Here is a 13,519-nt window from a genome sequence, read left to right as displayed (position 1 = left end):
GCTCTGAACGAGAGGCCGTCCACCTGTTTTCCCTCGTGTATGACTGCAGCCGTGTACCATTCCCCCCTGGAGCGGTAGGGGCCTGCAATGTAGACGTAGAAGACGTGTTTCTTTGAGCCATAGTTGCGGTGCAGGGCATTCGCCCGCGCCTGGCGCCGGCCATTATGGTCTTCCTTGTTCATCTTAGTCGGAAGGGGTCGAACGTAGAGGGCGCTTCTCCACAGTTCTGGCACTCGAACCCGTTCCATGGTATGGTGATCATGTCTGATATGTAACCGGTCCAAGAGGCGGCGACCGGACACGGTCTGGGCGAGACGCGTGTATTGGTTAACGAGATGCGCCTCGCGGAGTTCTCGATAGGTGTTCACCACCCCCAACGCGAGGAGTCGCGCGTTGGAAGTGGATATCGGGAGGTCGAGGGCTATCTTGAAAATTTTGTGAGAATGGCACCTCGGCGGGAGACCTGCTTTTATGCGGATTTGTGCAATGTTCGAAATTACAGGCCTTTCCCCGCTGAAAATGAGAAGGCGGGAAATGGAGCATACATTGGACAAAAGAGAGATGTTCTTCTATAAAAAAGGTCGTCCAACAAGATCTTGATGAGGTGATCGAAATTGCCTTCATTACAAAAGGCCTGGCAGCAGTTCAACGGTTTGTTTTTGTTTGGATTGCTTTTATTTATGTTCCTGAGCAGAAGTTATGAATCGTTGATGAAGGTGGCACCAAGAACGAAAAGTGCCCGTGAGCAGTTCGACAGCACACCGCATAAAAATAGGAACTTCCGACTTCCAGTATATAGCCATGTCCTTACGTCAGCAAGGATGTTCTGTAGTGCTGCAACTTCTTACGGTAAGCTTCGTGGTCTGCTTAATGTATTTGGCCTCTGAAAATGTGCTGTACAGCGGTTTAAACTGAGCACTCGTAATCCCTGTCAGCTTCTTTACAAGTCTTTTTTCTCAACCAAAAGGTCTCGTTCCCCGAAGACACTCGTATTATTCGAAGAAACGAGAAAAGGCAAGTTCCTCCTTCGATGTTAACTCAGGAATGTTTCCAGTAGACTGAAAGATGACTCAGGGAGGTGTGTCCAAAGAGTGCATGGGTTGACTACCACCCATTTATCAGTAAAATAGAGGGTGAAGGGGATAGTTCAGCGGCTTGCTTTTCCAGCATGACTGGTTTCGGGCCATTTTTAAGGCTTCAGCCTTGAAGAGCGACTCGCAAATGTGAATGCGCCGTAAAGAGACGCCTGGTGGTGGTAGTGGTTTATTTAAAAAATAAAAAGTGAAGCAAAAGAGTGCTGCCGGCCGCGGCAATTGCTATCTAATATCTTAAGCACCCGAGCTGCAGCCGGCGGAAATGAAAGGGAAAGGGAGAGGATAGTCAGGAGAAGTATAGACGGGAGCGACAGCAAGAAAGGACAGGGGAAAGCTTTGTACACTATTTACAAAATACAAAAATAATCAAGTTCGCGCCGCTCGCGCGCTAATGTCCAAGCATTGTCCGAAAATAAGTGCGCGCGAGCGGTCACTGCGCACAATCACAAAAGATGTAAACTCTATGTACATAGCCGCGCGCACGTAGCGTCCTGTCTCGGACTAATCGCGCGCGCGACACACTGCACTAGCGGCCGGGGTGGGGCGCCCGGCCGCGTATACCGTCCGAGGTAGCGCCAACGGAGCGTTCGTGTCACGCGTGCACTACCTGGCGAAGAGCAAGCGGGAAGTCAAGCCTGCCTGCTCGATGAACACACAGAGGCTCACCATTGTTCTGTCGCGGGTGCGCGCACTGCCGCGCGGCCACAGGAGCGCTTCGAGACTGTCCGGGATGATTCCCAGCGCCCTGTAGGCCGCGAGCATCTCGCGACGCAGCACTGCAGAAGCGGTACAGCGAAGGAGCATGTGCTCCAATATCTCCACTGCGCCGCAGTCAGGGCACGCGTCGCTCGACGAAAGTCCGTGGCGCACCCGTCTTACCCCAGGCCACACGCAGCCGACGCGCACTCGGATGATCATCGCCCGCTGGAGGCGCGACAGTGAGCGCGCGCCGACGAGAGAAATGCGCTCTCCTCGCGCGATGCGAGGGTCCGGGTGTTGCTGACGGAGGTGGTCGTGGATCACCGCACGCACGTCTTCCAGGGCGAGCGGTTCGTCGCTGGGAGGAAGCTGATGTGCGGCGGTGGCGAGCTCGTCGGCTTGCTCGTTGCCGCGGATGCCGCAGTGACCGGGCACCCACTGCACGCGAATACTGCATCTGCGCTCCGCGAGGCGCTCAATGCGCTCGCGTAACGCGCACAGCAACGGGGTGCCACGGCCGGGAGTCTGCAGGCGGCTGAGGGCGGCACGGAAATCAAACAGCAGAGCACACCTGGGTGGCGGCGGAGTAAGGGTGAGCACCAGGTCCAAGCCCAGGCGAAGACCCAGTAGCTCCGCCGTGGTCGAAGAGCCCAGGTAAGCCACTCTTTGCTGGCGGTGCAGCTGCAGGGCGGGGATGGTGGCCGCTGCAGCGAGCGAGCAGTTTTCGCTCACCACGGAGCCGTCAGTGAACACAAGCAGATGGTCGCGCAGTTGCTCGTAGATGACGGCTCCGGCTAGCTGCTGCACCGCACATAGTGGTGTGCTGCGTTTTCCCGCGATGCCGACGATCTCTCGCTGTACCTCCGTCGTGAGGGGCCAGGGGGAGCAGAGGCCGGAGGGGGGGCGTGGCGCGCGTCAGCTGGTCATATTCCTGCAGTGCAGCGCCCATTCTTGAGCGCGGGTATTGACGAAGGTGCTGCAGGAGTTCCCCGCCGTCTGGTGCGCGGTGAAGGCGGTCGATGTGGTGCAGCGAGCGCTGCGTGGCCTGTAGCTGCAGCGGCCACGCGCCCGCCTCGGCCAGTGTGGCCTCGCATTGCGAGTTGCCGGGTAGGCCGAGGCAGGTCCGCAGCGCTTTGCGATGCTGCACCTCCAGTGTCTTCCATGATGGTTTGCGCACCGTGACGAGGGGCAGCGCGTAGAGTATCGCCCCTAAGGCTGCGGCGTTGTAGAGGCGCAGCGCAGCCTGCTGAGAAATCCCCTGGCCCCGGGCGGTGAGCTTGTGCACGGCGGCTGTAGTCCTCTGTAGTCCGCTGTAGTCCGCTTTTCGTTTCCGCGAAGACTGCGAGAGTGTCATCCGGGAAGGAGAGCCTTCAAGGGAAAACAAACCTTGCAAAGAAGGTGGCTTACAAATTTCCCCAAGTGGTTCATAACATTTGCAGTAGTAGTGTCTTTGCAAGATGCGATGCAGTTCTGTTCTAACCTCCCCATGACGATGCAGGAAAGAAGATGGAAAAAATAGCTAGACAGGAAGGAGTTGGAGCTGGCACATGGGACGACAATTCACGAAGTAACTTCAGTACAAACGTAATGATGGCATGCTGCATCTAGTTTATATTGCTTTCAGGTTGGGCTGATCATCGATTCTGAGCAACCATGGCTGTGTTGCTGTCCCGACGGCAGTGTGACATCGGGCGGCACATTTTAACTTATTAAAATTAAGTGTCCTTACAGTCAAAGATACAAGTGTCTGATTGACCCAGACAAATCAGCTATGTGACATTCATTATGTTAATGGGCACTTACAATTTCGTAAAACCCATTCGCACTACACGCAGATAATGATAATGTTGTATGTCATGAGAATTGACACTGCTTTACTTTATGTGTATTCTCCTAAGAGAAGCATAGCTCTAACAATCACCCCGCCGAGGTGGCTCAGTAGTTACGGCGCTCGGCTGCTGAGCCAAAAGACGCGAGTTCGATCCCGGCCGCGGCGGCTGAATTTCGATGAAGGCGAAATTATAGAGGCCCGTGTACTGCGCGATGTCAGTGCACGTTAAAGAACCCCAGGTGGTCGTGAATCCCGGAGCCCTACACTACGGCGTCCTTCATAGCCTTAGTTGCTCGGGGAAGTTAAACCCCAATAAAACCAAAAACCAAGCTCTAACAATCAAAAAGGACGAAGCATTTCTTGACGAGTATATACCAAAGCTAGAGGACTTTTATTTCAGCTATTTCCTGAAAGCACTGATTAAATGAACGCCCAGCGGCATTTTGCAAATAATGCACAAAGCTCCCCCTGTCCTTTCATGCTATCGCTACCGCTGACTATTGCCGTCTGCAAACTGAACGAGAGTTGCATCCACCTTTTGCCCCGCGGCCACCCTGGATCGAGCGCGCGGCGCGCGCGCATGATCGAGGCGGCCGTGTTTGCCCTCACCTTTCGCCCCCGCTGTTAACCAGATGGCGCCACGCGCTCTCCCCAAACTGCAGCGCACGGAGCCTATAAACTGTTATGATCGTACTTCTGGTCACGCGTACCGGAGCAAGCGACAACCGAGAACTGTCGCCAAGGCCGACAACCTCGCGACGGCTGCAGACCGGATACCCTTTGTCTCGGGGAAAAGAAGAAAGGGTTCTCTCTATCGCACCTGCTGGCCACTTCGACGAGGCGCTGGAAGACTGAGCCTTGCGCGACTGCAGCGGGCTCTCCCACGAGCTACCAATGAGTACCGGGAAGCGCTGCGCGGTCCGGCCAACATGTTTTGACATCGGCATTCGTCTCCAAAGAGGAAGCTGACACCGCGTACCCTTCCGCGTAGGTTTCCCGTGCATTGATGAGATACACGCGCGACCAGCTGCCCACCGTGGGAATGTCACTCGTGGAGATTCCTGTCTGGACGACGAAAATGGCACCCTCCTCTCAAGCTCAACACTCGGAGGGGCCGTGTTCTTTTGGGAGAGTGCGTGATAACCTGCTTTCAACTCTCTTCTATCTGCACGTGGCAGCGGTGGTGGCTCGGCTTGAGCCAGTTGGCAGGCCCGTGCACTTTCCTTTTCATTCTTCTCTCAGTCGCAACCGCAACCGGTCAAGGGTTCCTCACATCAAGTAGCTTACTCTCATCGAGACTCTTCGACTTAGAAGCATTCTCAGTTGCTGTACGTGTACATAATGTAATTAGTTGTATAAAGTTTTCCTTGCCTTCTTCCGAGCCCAGTCTCCGATCATCCTCGTCCCATCACCGGTCTGGCCATGCTACCCGAGTCGCAACAAAACTCACTCCATTCATTCCCCAGTGCAACAGAGTTCAGGACGTGGCTTCTCCACCATAGCTCAGCTTGTAGGAACAGTGCATAATTTTGCCTCAGCTATTAACGAACGCAACCAAAAAGACAAAATTTTCTTGGATTTCGCGAAAGCGTTCGATAAGATTTCTCACTCCAAACTGATTACTAAACTTTACGCTACTCAGAAAAACAGTCAACTATGCAATTGGATACAACCATGCCTAACGTACCGTCACCAATATGTTGTGTTTAATAAAAAGCCTTCGAATATATCAGGAGTTCTCTTAGGTGTTCCATTAGGTTTTGCTTTGGGCCCCCTACTGCTCTTAATTTTCATAAATAATATTGTAGATAAACATGATATGAAAATAAGACTTGATGCTGAAGATTGTATATTGTACTCTGTGGTGAATTACAAAATTGACCAGCTTAAACTAAATACAGAATTACATCGCCTGATGTAATCGTGCAACACATAGCAGATGACCGTGAACTACCAGAAAAGTGTCTGTAACACACAAGAAACAGCACCTCATGATTGAGTACACCGCGAATGGAAATCTATTGACACGTGTTTCTGAATGTAGGTACCTTGGTCAGCATATATATAAAAATCTTTATTGGGACCGCAACGTTTCCACGACATCCAATAACGCGATGGTAAAATTGTACTACTTCAAGAGGACGCTTCGGGACACTTTCCGAAACTACTGGCTTTTAAAACTTTTATTCAGCCCATCCTTGATTACGGTTATGTCATCTGGGACCCACACACAGATTATAACCTTCACAAAGTGGGAAGTGTGCAGAGTAAGGCGGTTAGGTTTATTTTTAATAAATACGGGAAAGCATCTATTTCTGAGCTCATTTTAAAAGCAGGACAAAGTCGAATTTCTGGTTTCTGGCTTCTTGTTTCTGGGGGTTTAAGCGACTCAGACTATGGGGGACGCCGTAGTGAAGGGCTCCGGAAATTTCGACCACCTGGGGTTCTTTAACGTGCACTGACATCGCACAGTACACGGGCCTCTAGAATTTCGCCTCCATTGAAATTCGACCGCAGCGGCCGGGATCGAATCCGCGTCTTTCGGGTCAGTAGCCGAGTACTATAATCACTGAGCCATCGCTGCGGACTAATTCAAATTTCTGAATTAAATAGAATTTGTCGCTTAAGCTTTCTAAGATAATTAAAAGCCATTTGAATTTTGACAGTTCAGAGTACATCACTTTTTCGTTCGACTATATTACAAGGAGCCGCCACGCCTTCACTCTCCTCCCTTTCATGCCGGAATCAATGTGTTTAAATACTCTTTCTTTCCTCGCACAGTAGTTGATTGAAATAAACTATATTACGATGCAATCCAACTAAACGATATTGAAAAATTCTGCTCTCTGGTTTAGGTGCAACCCTTGTAAATGTTTTTCTATATTATTGGCTTCTATAGCCTTGGTATTACGTTTCTTCTTGCTTGGTTTGGAAATTTGTGCATTGCCAATTTTTGTATTTTTCAAATTGGTGTGTTTTTGTTGTAATTGCATTTTCTACCCTGCAACAAGCCCTCCGAGAGATTAGCAGTATTCCAAATAAAAATGATAAAAAATAACAAATGCAAAAGCGCAAACCCCAGACACGGGTGAAATGAAAAGACGGAATGGGCGCTAACTGCCAACAGGTTTTCTTTGACAAGCGATACGCCGCTACCCTGCAATAGCAGGTGCTCTCAGCAGTGGGCCTTGTGCGGCCCATGTTCCTCTTCCCGAGCGACCAGTCATTAATTTAACCGACACCTGCCACGCTGGGCACTTTGCTCACTATCCGGTGGCCAGGTCGTGATGACGTCACAAGGTCACGTGACCTAGGTGGCCCACCTGCCTCCTGGGCTGCTCTCTGCGGACCACCTGCCAGAGACATGCTCGCGATTTTTCCCACGTTATGCCGACACCGACAGTGCCGACACTGGTTTTTTTGGACGACGGGGCCGTTAACGCTACGGCGTTAAAACAAGCTCTTGTAGAGCATTTCACTAACGCTTGTGGTCGGTAGGCGACCTCTCCAGCCTAGACAGCTTTCCCGATTGCTTCACAAAGCAAGCACGAAGTGCCGGAAAAGGTTCCGTAATGTCTGCTTGCTGACACTGGCTGGCCCATCTTTATTTTGCATTTACGCATTCGAAAACACTAGCCCCACCGCTTGTCAACTCTACAGGCATTGCAGGCGATGCGGCGCGCTTTGTGGTTGACTGGCCGTTCCGAAAGTCTGTTGCGCTGCAACACGCTTTCTTCTGCATTTATCAGTCCCTTCTCTCACTCTCTCTCTGCTTTCTCCCGTGTTCGGCCCTCCCGCTGGCGTAGGGTGTCTCCTGACCTGCTTTTCAATGTTGTTTTCTCTTAGCACGCATTTTTTTTTTTTTTTTCAACTTGTAGCTTTATGTCTATTACACTTGCTGTGGGAGGAATTCCGGACACCGTGTTTGTACACCTCAAGACAGCTTGCTATGCTCATTGTAACTGAGAAAGCTTGACACGAGCGGCAGGTGTAATACCTAACGGCTAAAAAAAAAAACGGTGTGTTTTCGTAACTGTCTTCCTGCATCGCGGCTTGTGGCAGTTCGAAGAGCCTGGCAGCTAATGGACATTCTGCCTGCTCAGGTGAGCACGACATTGACCCCTTCCGTATACTGACGAGCGCAGTACGTGTTTTATAGCCCGCTGAGCCCATAAAACGACGCGTCGTCACCTCTGTTAGCATTTAGGTCCTATTTATGGGCGTTTCAGTTTGGCGCCGCCGTGCGGCCAGCTTCGGGTCACTCGCTATCACACGCATCGCCCGCGATGAGCGCGCGCGCGTTCGCTGGCTGCGCGGGTGGCGGCCAATATCGCGCTACGGACGGGGGGCGGAAGTTTGCGTGCCCAATTGCGGCGGAAGTAGGTCGTGGCACCCAACTGGCTGCAGCGGCTCACACAGCTCGTTTCTTCGGGTCACATAAATCTCGCCGGGTTAGCTCCAGCGGAATGGCCCCGGCGAATGCCCCCGTACGTGCATGCGAGCGGCCCCTCTGTTTACACTCTCGGGGCAGGGACAAACAAGGCGCTGCGTCGCGCTCATGAACCCCCAGCGCGGATTACGGGCGAATGTGGCACGCTGTTACGAGGGAACCGAGCGGCCTATCCGCTTACTGGGCCGCGGAGAGAGCAGCCTTATCTGCCTCGTCGCCTGCGAGTCAAACCTACGCTGCCTGAGAGCCACAGCAACCAGTCTGCTGTAGAGTGGGGGCGTGATGGCGGCCCTAACACCCGCGTCGCAAGAGGGCAAGCACGCCGGACTGCTTAAGCCGCCGCCGCATAACCACGGGCATTTCAACAACAGGTGCAATGGCAGAAAGCCAAGGGGCGAATAGAATGAAGCGTGTGTGAGCACGCCTCTTCTCCCAATTGGGAGAGGTGACATGGGGGCTTGCATTTGCATTTGTAAATTTCTGCCGCATTATTGGTTTGATTTCTGGGGTTTAATGCCCCAAAGCGACCCAGGCTATGATGGACATCGCGGCGGAGGGCTACGGACAATTTCGACCACCTGGGGTTCTTTAACGTGCATTGCGATCGCCCAGTACACGGGCCCCCAGCATTCCACTTGTATCGAAATGCGATTTCTGCGTCCTCGAAATTTTTTCTTCTTGGCTCTTCTTCGCTAGCAGCGCGAGCCCTAAGCACCACTATCTCTGCTTGCATTATCATCATCAGGAACACCTTAACTACGCCCACTTCAGGACAAAGGCCTCTCATATCTCACCAATTAATTCTGCTCTGTGCCAGCTGCGGAAACCGCATCCCCGCAAACTTCCGAATATCATCCGCCCACCTGACTTTCTACCTCCCCTTGCAACGCTTGTCTTCTGTTGAAATTCACTCCATTTCTCTTATCAACCACCGGTTATCATGCCTTCGTATTACATTCCCTGCCCATGCCCATTTCTTCTTCTTTACCTTAACTAGGATACCATTAATTCGCGTTTGTTCCCTGACCCGCTCTGCTTTCATCCTGTCTCTTAACGGTACGCACCTTTCGACTTCCTTTCCATAGCTCAGTGGTCGTCCATGTAAGTTAACCCTTTTCGGTAGTCTCCATTTTCTGCCCCATAGGTGAGTACTGGCACCATACATCTGCCAAATACTTTGCTCTTGAGGAATGTTTGCGTAGTCTGAATTAAATACAAGTCATGTCTGCGATCCAATGAAACGAATGAAAATAAAGAACACTTCTCTCTTTTAGTCCATTTTCTTGCCGCCCACTGTCTTGTTTCAGTGTTATTGTCTAATTGCGGCCCAAAATTTGTTATTTCCTTACTTAGAAGACCCACAGGGAGTTACATAATGGGTGAGTAGTGTTAGGAGACTGTGCGTGTGTGTGTGTGTGTGTGTGTGTGTGTGTGTGTGTGTGTGTGTGTGTGTGTGTGTGTGTGTGTGTGTGTGTGTGTGTGTGTGTGTGTGTGTGTGTGTGTGTGTGTGTGTGTGTGTGTGTGTGTGTGTGTGTGTGTGTGTGTGTGTGTGCGTGTGCGTGCGCGCGCGTGCGTGCGTGCGTGCGTGCGTGCGTGCGTGCGTGCGTGTGTTGGGAATGCTGTGGAAACTCGGCAGTCGGCTCTCTGTCGTTGAAGAGAGCAGGTCGCTTGTACTGTGAACCCCTGTCGAAACGGCTCATCACGCAGAATCATAGAGCGTTTACTGAATCAGCGATACGCGATCAAATTTTGTGTACATCTTGGTAAAACGGGCAAAGAGACTCACGACATTATTAAGGAGGCCTACGGTGACGCTGCCATGGGTAGATCAGGTGTTTTTTGAGTGGCACAAGGTGTTCTGAGAAGGTCAGGAATGAGTGGAAGACGACGACCGCTCCGGACGCCCTTCGACCAGCAAGACCAATGAAAATGTGTAGCGAGTGAAAAATTTACTGAAGAGTGCTTGTCGTATGAGTATCAGAACGATTGCTGATGACATGAGCATTCTTGAAACCCAAGTTTTTGAGATCGTGACAGAAAACTTAGCCATGAGGAAAGTGTGCGCGAAGTTGGTGCCGGGAGTGTTGTCAGGGGAGCAAAAGGCCAACCGAAAAGTGATCTGCCAGGACTTTCTTCATAATGTGAATGAGGACCCCGATTTTTTTGCCCAGCACAAGGCGGCAACGCTGCCTCAGGCCCCCTACAGCCCCTACATCCCCTACTTGGCCCCGCTAGACTTTTTTTCTATTGCCGAGAATAAAATCGACGCTCAGGGGGAAACATCACGGATCGGTAGAGGTGGTTCAACAGGCCGTGACGAGGGAGCTAAACAGCATTCCGGTCCAGGCGTTCCTGGAGGCGTACGAAAACTGTAAAACTCATTGGCAGCAGCGTGTAGATGCGGAAGGGTGCTACTTCGAAAAATTCTAATCGTTTGTACCATTCTCTTGAATAAATTTTATTTTAAAAAAAATAGGTCTTACTGCTTTCAGAACAGACCCTGTATATCAAAACTGATTTCCTGGCAGCTGATTGATCAATATAAGATAAAGTCACCAGAAATTGAAAAACATAACAGGATTTAATTCTTGATGTTTCGGATGGAGTACCAGCCTTTTTCGAACCTTTTTCGAAAAAGGTTGGCCCTCTAGCCCCGAAACGACCGTAATCGAACCCTTGTCTTTCAGTTCAGCACCCAAGAAAGGTTAGATGCGTCGAATATACGTTGAAAAAATAGCGGGCCGAGTACAGATCCCTGAGGAACACCTGGCGTTACTGGGAGAGATTTAGAGTCCTTATTGTTAACAAAAACAAAGTAGTTGGAAGCAATTAGCTAGGAACCCTTCAATGCGTCTCAATATGTAGGGGTGCGAACTTAGACGGGAAAGTTTTATCAGTAAGCGTTTATAGGGGGCTTTAACGAAGGATTTAGCAGAATGCAAAAATATGGCGTCCGTCTATTAATTAGAACCAAGGTTGATGCGAAAATCGTGCAACATAGTGGCCACTGGGTTCTCGCAAGGGCAGCCGCTGCAAAAGCCGACAAAGCTCTCCCCTGTCCTTTCTCGCTGTCGCTCCCCTCTATACTTCTCCTCACTATCCTCTCCCTTTCCCTTTCGTTTCCGCCGGCTGCAGCTCGGGTGCTTAAGGTATTAGATAGCAATTGCCGCGGCCGGCAACACTCTTTTGCTTCACTTTTTATTTTTTTTTAAATAAACCACTACCACCACCACCAATGCAGGAGGGAAAAAGTAGTTAAAATCAATGAAGTCCGTTATATTGATATAGATGGCATGCTCCATGATTTTGTAGGGTACGCTGGTTAGAGAGATGGGACGGTAATTTAAAGGTGAGGCGTTGTTACCTTATTTGTAGACTGGAACGACCTTCCCATGTTTTAATTCGGGGGACAATTGGCCCGTGAGAAGTGATTGGGTGAACAACGGGCACAAGAAAGACGCACATGTATCCTTGGTGTTTATCAGTATTTTTGTGTTGATATTTTCGATGGCGCGGAGGATGAACGCTTAATTTTTTCTAATAATGATGAGGTGCCTGTTGGAAAGAATACTTGGGGAGACATGGGTTCCTGAATAGATGTTGGTTCTGAAGGTAGTGACAGGTTAGTTTTTTTGAGTAAACACGGATGAGAAGGCTTCATCGAATAAGTTGGCGCAGTCTGTATCAGAGATACATCGACGAGGAAAATGGCTCACGTGTGTTGCGAGTTACTGACTTGCCAGAACTCACGGTGGTGAGCCGTCAGAATTTTAGGCAAACCGGAACGAAGAAAGGTGCGTTTGGCTTCGCGAATTTTGTTTAAGTATGCTTTTTCGGACGCGTAATACTTTGATACTTATTCCATTTGTTTTACCTGTGGTGCGCTTTTGCTGAGCGGAAAAGGCACTTCTTGTTCTCTTCCAGGCGTTTTAAACAATACGTGAACCGTTTGTTTTGCTGTTTTGGTTCGTACAGCTATTTTTCAAATAATCTTATCAACCAGTTCACCAATTTTTCTCTTGAATACAACACAGATATAATGAATTGTTCTTTGATGAAAGTTAGATTAAAATATTTAGAAAGGCGTGAAGTTCATAATTATATTTTTCTTTGTCATTAATTGGATGTTCATTGCAGGCATGAGAAAGCAGTTTTATGGTGAAGCATGCATGTATCCCTTCCTGATCATTGGCATCGGCATGATATGTGATAGAATGAACGCATTCTGGATGATCCGTTAACTTTAGATTAGGGGTATTAGCGCAGTCTTGACTTAGAAGAGCGGGTTTTCATATTACTTGTAGGAGGTCAGAATTAAGGCAAACATCAAGAAATTCGTTAGCATCAATGTTACCCCTAGCGGTTAGATTCTGCCAGTCAGTGCTGGGAAATTAGAATCGCCAAAGAGGAGAATGCCCAAATTAAGGTGTTTGATTTTGATTTAATTTGATGCGTTTTAAATTTATGAGGAAAATCTGGACTGTTATCGGGTGCTTATAGCAAACGCCAACGATAACTGACTGATGAACAGTGAAATAAGACCCATAATATTTGTATGTCTGATGAAATGTCCGATGAAATGTCGGATGAATGCCTGATGACTCACATCAGCCACTGCTGATAACCCTGCGGCCGTGTATCCCTATTCAAGCACTTCACTCCAACTTACAGGGGCCGTACCATGCAGTAAGAAGAACGCATGTGGGCCAAAATATGGATCCGCGTTCATAAAAGGGAAATAAGCACGCACGAGAATTTTAAAGCACTCTGCGTACGGCGGCATCATCACAGGAAATTCTGCACATTAGTCTTAATCCACGAAGGAGGGATTTCTAGCTGTAATCCGTTGCAAGAAGCAAAAGAAATGGACCGGCTGAAGATATATAGCGACGGATTTAAATGCAAAGCACTGGCAAAGAAACCTCCTCGATTTGGATCATCTTACCGGCCAGAGGGCAGTTAGGGGACGTGATTACGCTTGACGTAGAGCTTTTCTTCATCAAAATTTTTACTCTGTTTCGTTCTGAATGCCTTTCATAGGCGTCCTTTTTTTTTTCTTGTTTACGATACGGCCTCAGAGAGCGTACATCTAAGCCAACGATTTTTATTTTACCGTTGTTTCTGCAAAGGCGCGCCTAAACTAGATGGGTACTTTCTAGTCCGAGTTTATTTTTGATCCGGGTCTCAGAATAGAGAGCGCTGCCGCCATGTACGTCGCATATATATGCTAATAGTGTGAGCCTGAGGACTGTATGCCGTCCTTCTTAGTTGTTTAGAACACTGGTGAGACTAAAAGATGTTAGTGTTTTTAACGCGCCCCTTTCTTTAAGGAGCACAAAAGAGGGGGGGGGGGGGGGGGTACAGATTTTAAATTAGGGAGTGGGCGCTTCCTGGCTCTCTTACTGTGTTTGTGAATAATATTGTGGAAAAAAAATACAGAACTAA

The 13,519-nt window shown here is 49.6% G+C and overlaps 1 protein-coding gene across 1 annotated transcript in view; it reads right to left on the bottom strand.

Moving 5' to 3' along the window:
• LOC149350274 (uncharacterized) overlaps positions 1-13,519 on the bottom strand; it is a 297,408-nt gene that overhangs the window by 274,515 nt on the left and 9,374 nt on the right. The window lies entirely within an intron of this gene.

This window comes from Amblyomma mixtum, chromosome 3 (assembly GCF_055824585.1).
Source record: "Amblyomma mixtum isolate Tamu chromosome 3, ASM5582458v1, whole genome shotgun sequence".
Lineage (NCBI taxonomy): Eukaryota > Metazoa > Arthropoda > Arachnida > Ixodida > Ixodidae > Amblyomma > Amblyomma mixtum.
This window is presented reverse-complemented; position numbering and strand designations above follow the sequence as displayed.